Raw genomic sequence first — 7,072 nt, forward strand, 5'->3', positions numbered from 1 at the left:
AGGCAAAGGACAAACCTGTTATACAAACACCTTCTCTAAATAATTCTCCAAATACAACAAATACCAAGGTATTAGGACTACAACTGTAACTAAACATCATGAATGCAAACCTCACAACCAGCAGATATAAAAATCCATGTTAATGACAAAAGTTTTGATGAGACACTGAAGTCCGGAGGAACTTGTATTCTAATTTTACATTACCCAGAAAATATGGGGACAGACAAGGCCCAGCTGAGCAGGCAGCCTTCCTGTAGGAATCCATCCCTCTCTCATTTCCTAACCAAGTTCCTGCATTGGACACATCAGATCATAGAACAGGTTTCTGCTATTTTACCAGTCAAAATACCTTACCTGAACTAACCTTAATCCATAAGCCTTCTTCATAACCCCTTTGAATATGAAGCCACGTCCATGAAAAGCCAAGATGAGTAATTGCCAACATTTATCAAGTATAAAAGAAAATCTGACCTTTTCACTTGGACAGAGACAGTGTCATCCCATGGTTCATTACTTAAATCAGCAATGTGTTTTAAAATTGCCATTTCCAGAAGTATTTCTGAAGTCCTATTACTAATCTAAACATGATAATTTAAACAAAAACCAGATCCCAGCTGCTCAAATCAGCACAATTTAAACCAGATCCTGAGACTACAAAGGCATTCTGCATACCACAGGAAAAGAAGAGGCTTATTGTCATTTTAATATTACTACTCTTTGATATAATCAGTGTGAAAAAATCTGTTAACAATTAAGATATAAAGAGCCTTCAACCTCAAATGCCTAACAGAAGTTATCTGTGCTCTCATTGCTGTGATCATGAATAAACAGTTACTTAATGAAGACATGCAGCAGTATCCTAATCTGTAGTTCAGGGTTTAGATGCATATTTAGTATGGGAATATTGCTGCCAAAGACCAAATAACCAAAAGCTTTTCACGGTGCTGCTCAGCTACTCTTGAAAAGGCACCTTCAGAATTCTGTTTTGAGCACACGAGAAAGGCTGCAGCGCCTGGCACAGGACTATTACACACTTAGGGTTTGCCAAGACTACCAAAAAGTTCAACAAATGGCTTCAAAACACATAAATATGCAGGGGTTTTTAATTTGGTAATAGTCAAGACAAAAATATAACAAAAGCAATAAGCAAATATTGTAAAAGCTATAAAAAACATAAGGAAATAAAGTGGAAAATAATCTTTTGATAGTATTATTGCCCAGCTACCCAGAGTACGCCATCATTTATAAGGACTGTGGGAGAACCCAGGTAAATCCCTGCATTCTCACTTCATTTTTCTATTGCACCCAATTACGTTTGAACTATTCTCTCACCTTGATCATCATTAGTGAGAATCTAACAAGAGCTGCTTCCCTTCACACTGGGCTAATTAGCAGAAAGCGGCACCCCAGCAATTTATCTTAAGCCATTCTTTAATGGGGCAGACTCAGGCCACCAAAAATTGGCCCAGAGTTCTGAACAATGTGGTTATTCTGCTGCTCTCCTAATTCTGAGTCAATCCTTAGAAGCAATAGCTTAAAAAGTGTTTTAGTACTCAGAACCAATTATATTTCTCCTTAATTTAAGGAAACATCTACAAACCATTGCTGCTGGGATTTTCTATGAAAATTTGCTCAAATTTACACTGGCACTTTTTAGTTAACATTGCCCAAGTTAAAATTTAAACAAGGACACACATGCAACTTGCTATTTTAGCAGGATCAGTTTAAAGTGATAAATTTACTCAAGAAGTACCTTTTAAACCTAAAAACTTCAGGTGAATCCACCTAAGTCTGAGTAGATTATCCAGGCTGAGTTTGGCTAAAGCAAGATTTTGCAAAGTTTGACACATTGCTTCTCACCAAATGCCACAGTGAGTTCCCTCCCTGAGAAATTTTTTGAAGCACATATTTTAGGTCATTCAATAGCACAATTTGTCTGTGGAAACAGATAAATTCTATCAGTAAGTAAGAAAATCAGACACAAAGCAGTAAATATGGTTCCAGGCCATCTTCACTGAGGCATTTTGTGAGATATTGCACTTGAGATGAAATAGTTTTATATTTTGAGATACAGCATGAATATTTAACAACAAAATAAAAGCCAATTGTGTTTAGAATTAAAACTAGGCTCTAAGCTGTTGATCTGCCAGTAAAGCTATTAATTAGTATAATTACATAGAAAATGAATCTGGGATTCTCAATGTCAGAATATTTTACCATACTAAGCAAATAGAAAGAACAAGGAACATATTTAAGTGATTAGACCCTTCTGTTTCATCTCTCCAAATTGCCCCATTTTACTCAATCATGTTCATTTCATTGCTTTTATTTTTCATTTTGCATTCAAAAGTATAAGGGGAAAAAAATTACACTAAGAAAAAAACTATCTAAATTACCACAAAAAGGCTGGGGGTGGTTTGGTTTTTAACAAATATTTTCCAGAAGCTTTGGAAAAAATCTATCTGCTTTGTGGTGAGATTTAACAGGTCAGGTCATTTTGCCCAGCAGTCCCAGAATGAGAAGGGCCAGTGTTGTGGGTAAAGAGGCAGCTGAAGATAAAACTGGTGCCTACAGGCCTGAAAACTCCCTGAAAGCTATCAAAATCTGCATCTGCTAGTTCTTTATAGAACCAGATATCAATACTGTTAATTTAGTTAGCTTCTAAAGCAGCAATTTCCACCTATTTAGGTGGTTTCAATACATATTATACAACTCTACAGCCAGAGCAGAACTGTTTAGCCACAAACAGGATCAGCCAGGTCCCCTCAAGAATAAGAAATCATCTCCCAGGTTTAGCTAAATAAAGGCTTGGAGTTGACCCTTTAAGGGGGATGGAGTAGGACAGGGTTTGGGGTGAAATTTAAAATCAAGAGTTTTAATAAAAAAAAAAAGTCTTAAAAATGGAGAGCTTGGAATAGAGACAAAGCTAAACTACTGCAACTCAATTCATTGCTCTCTTATCACAACTTATGATAAACGCACCCAACAACAGAATAACAGTTCAAAGACACAATAGCAGCTAAGTATTCTACAGGTTAATCTTCTAGTTTCTGTAGCAAAACAAACACCAACCAGCAAAAACATAACTGATGACTTTCCATGTATTTTTATATGACTAGGCTTAGAGACTCTAAATGAAGCTATAAATATGCTCCCTATCATTAATAAAACCCGTGTTATAAGCAACATTAGACACAGATAATGTATAATAACTTTAGATGGAACATTTCATAACACGACCTTCTACTAAAAGCTGACCTCAAAAGTAAAATACACTTCTTAAGCCACAGAATATTTTTGCAGTGAACTACAGCTCTTTTAACTCAAAACATTTCACTTTTCTTTTTTGTTTTGAATTCATTTTCACCATTGTAAGCATTAAATGCATACATATATTTCAATAACTAGCATTTCCAAAACCAAATAATAGTTTTTTTTAAAAAATCTATGAAATAGTTTTACAAGGACTCCAACACAGTCACACCATCCCATATTTTAAAATACTACTTAAGAAAAGCTAAACCAAGAAAAGGGCTTAATATATTTCACATAAATAAGCACAATCTATCTTAACAAAACACATGTTCAAAAAAAAAATTTTAAATACCTTGCTTTCCAGAGTCACCAACACAACACACTAAACTAAACTATCACACTTTCAGGGGAAATCAGGCTCTTTTATAGCAAGACTGAAACGAGCTCCAGGTGAAAGCTATTGATGGTGAAATAGTTAATCACCTTCAGCTGGCAAAGCTGATTAAACTTTTTACTCAATTTGATTAGAAATTGACAGTGACTGTGCTAAAGTTATCATCCAAAATGCAGCTGTGAAGTTATCATCCAGAATGATGATCTGGATGAAATTCAATTCAATTAAAATTCAAGGCAATCCCTTTGTCCAACTGTTTAGAGGGAAGGAATGGGGGACAGGAAGGGAAGTGCAGGCATGAAAATTAATTTGAGCAATATCTTTGCTCCAAAGTAACTGTATTAATTGATGAGAGTTTTGTCCAGTTAATATTTTCTGCTTTGGAAAATTTTCTGCCTTGGAAAATTCCCGTTAATATTTTCTGCCCGTGCTCGGCTCCCAGGTCGGGAAGCGGCAGCTGCAATGGCGCAGAATGGCCGCCAGGTGGCGCTGGAGACCGCGGAGCCGCGGCACCGCCTCGGCATTGCCGGGAATAAAAACCTGGAATAAAAACCTGGAATAAAAAATCTGGAATAAAAACCTGGAGTACAAATCTGGAATTAAAACCTGGAATAAAAAAATCTGGAATAAAAACCTGCCGCAAAGGGAACTCCGCGTGTGTCACTGACTGACAAAAATAAAATAACAATGCAAGTTTCATGATAACCTCAGAGAAGTTAAAATTTGATGCGTCTTTAATATTTTCCAAATAGCCAGGGTTGAAGTCTCAATTGCAAGATGTTGCTAAAAATAAAATAACAATGTAAGTTTTATTATAACCTCAGGGAGTTGATTTTTTTACTGGTTCATATCTGGTAACTGAAGTGATCAGTCAATCCCAGAACACAGGGATGGGACATAAAAAATCCACACATAAATCCACACTGCAGCAATTTATAAGGCATTTCAGAGAATGGTAGTTTTTTGGGTTAGTTCACGGTTGTGCAATTAGAAGTGTTGATGATGGTGCCTATATGAATATTTTTATATCACGAAATGCGGGGTTTAAGTATTAATTTGCCAGAGGAGAGCAGCAGAACACTGAATTAGCTCTATATCAGTGCAACAAATTGAATGTGAACTTATGTCAAGGAAACTCAAAATATAAGGAAAAAAGGAGTGTGGGTTCTGATCCACCATTGTGGTAATATTGGATATCTGCATTTATGCTGGGTGTGAAGTTCAGGTGGCTGAGATACTGCTAAAAGAAAAGTTAAAATAACTTTGAGTCACCCTATGCTCTGGGTTCTATTGCATGTGGATCTGACAACCTTGTTCTGGGATTGACTGATCCCTTGAGTTACCAGACACGAAGCAACCAAAAATCAACTCCCTGAGGTTATCATAAAAGTTACATTGTTATTTTATTTTTAGCAACATCTTTCAATTGTGACTTCCACCCTGGGTATCTGGAAAATATTAAAGATGCATCAAATTTTACCCATTCTTGTAAGAATGTATTGCACACTGAAGAAAGTATATTTTCATTACTGAGTTCCTCGATTACACAGATCCAGGAAGCTCATTGTGAGGCTCCTGCCCCATTCAAACAAACAGTAAAAATGTGACCAATCTAAATAAAAGTAATGGAAAGGTTTCAGGAGGGAGTTACAAACCTGAGAGTTTGTTTTTGTAACTCTCACACTCACTTGATAGATTCTGCAGTGATCACACGTGGTCATGGAATGCTATTTAAGGTCAGACTGGTGAGAAAAATGCTAAGTAAAGACGTGTTTTGTTAAGACTGAAATAGTGAGATGGAGTGATCTGGATGAGGTCAGTGTCTAATAGTTTAGAGAGGATTAGAAACAGTCACTGGCCCTCAATCTGTTGCTGTAATTACTGAGCTACTCAAGTTCCTCACAGAAAACTCAGGTATTGGTATAACTGCTCTTGGTATTCATGGTAATTAATTAGAACATATTAATATTCTGGCTTCTGCTTAATGGAAGGTGAAAGTGTCTCATCTCAAAAAAAAAATAATAATCCAGAACATTTTCATATTTACCTGCTGAAAAATCTGAGTAGAGTGGAACCTGGATTTTTACAAAGTTGAACTAGTTAATACTATGGCTTTAAGTTGTGCAGTTTTAAGTGTTCTTATAATGAAAAGCAAGAACATGTAAAAACAAACAAACAAATAAACCACACTCTAATGCTGCAGTAAGTTTTTATTGTGGTGAAGCCGGGGTCAAAGTGAGGGGCAGTAATCAGCATTTCTCAGCAGACTCCGAGGGGCATTTGGCATCTCAGGCACACTTGCTGAAACATTTGTCAGCTCATATGTTACCCTGAGCAATTAGCAGGAAAGACCAAGAGGGCTTTTTATGCTCATCGGTTTTATGCAGATAAAAGCAACAAGCCTCCTTCTCAGAGGAAAAAATAACCCACCAACACATTTATTTGCTGCAATTAATCCCTTGCTTATGTGGAGTTCCTGCCTGCTGGTAGAGAAGACTCACAAACCATGGATTTCCATTTTGCAGCGGGTCAGCAGTGCACAGGTTTAATTAAGAGTGTTGATACAAATTGTCAATAAACAAAAGCATACAAACTCCACACTTAGGAAACATCCAAGCTTCAGCAGCTACTGGATTTGAAGAATCTCTAAAGGGCAGTGGTTGTTGTTGGGGTTGGAAGCAGGGGGAAAGTTCCTAACAGTAAATTTATGGTTACAGTAGCAATCTAGGGACTAAAATATAACCTACACTGAAAAGAAACATGAAAAGTGACAGTCCTGTCATGGATAAGTAGGACTAAAGTATTTGTTTCCATAAAGCCATATTTACCACAAGCACTGGACACCATGACCTTGTCATTCTATGTTCTTAAGTGAAGCCAAGGAATGCTGGTGTACATCAGAATTAGAAATTGTAAGCCAGGGAAGGCTCCTGCAGCACTGTGGCAAGATGGTCACTCCACCTGACAGATTGCTAACAGCTTGTTAGCGACCCCTGCCTGTATGTTCTATTCACAAGTTGTAGATGTATATAGTTGTAAAATTGTCCATGTGATTGCCATTTCAGCAAGGGGAAGAGAACAGCTCTGAAGAGAATGGATTATTTAAATAATGAATTAGTTACTTGTAGGGGGATAGAATACAAGAAAATAAAGATAGTGTAGAAAGCAATCTCACCCCTAAGGAGTTGCAGCTGGGTCAATTATCAAAGATTAGGAACAGGCCTGAGTTTAACAGGCCACAGCTGTAAGCAATGAGAAGAAGATGCTATAAAAGAGTGGGGAACGGGCATCAGTTGGTTATTTAGTAAAGAAGAAAGTCTGTGCTCTGAGGAGTTATCTCCAAGAAACCACCAAGAAGGTATGAGGCTTTTGTGATACGGAGACACTAGTCTGGAGCCCCTGTAATAAGATGACAACAGTTAT

Source organism: Zonotrichia albicollis, chromosome 15 (genome assembly GCF_047830755.1).
Source record: "Zonotrichia albicollis isolate bZonAlb1 chromosome 15, bZonAlb1.hap1, whole genome shotgun sequence".
Taxonomy (NCBI): domain Eukaryota; kingdom Metazoa; phylum Chordata; class Aves; order Passeriformes; family Passerellidae; genus Zonotrichia; species Zonotrichia albicollis.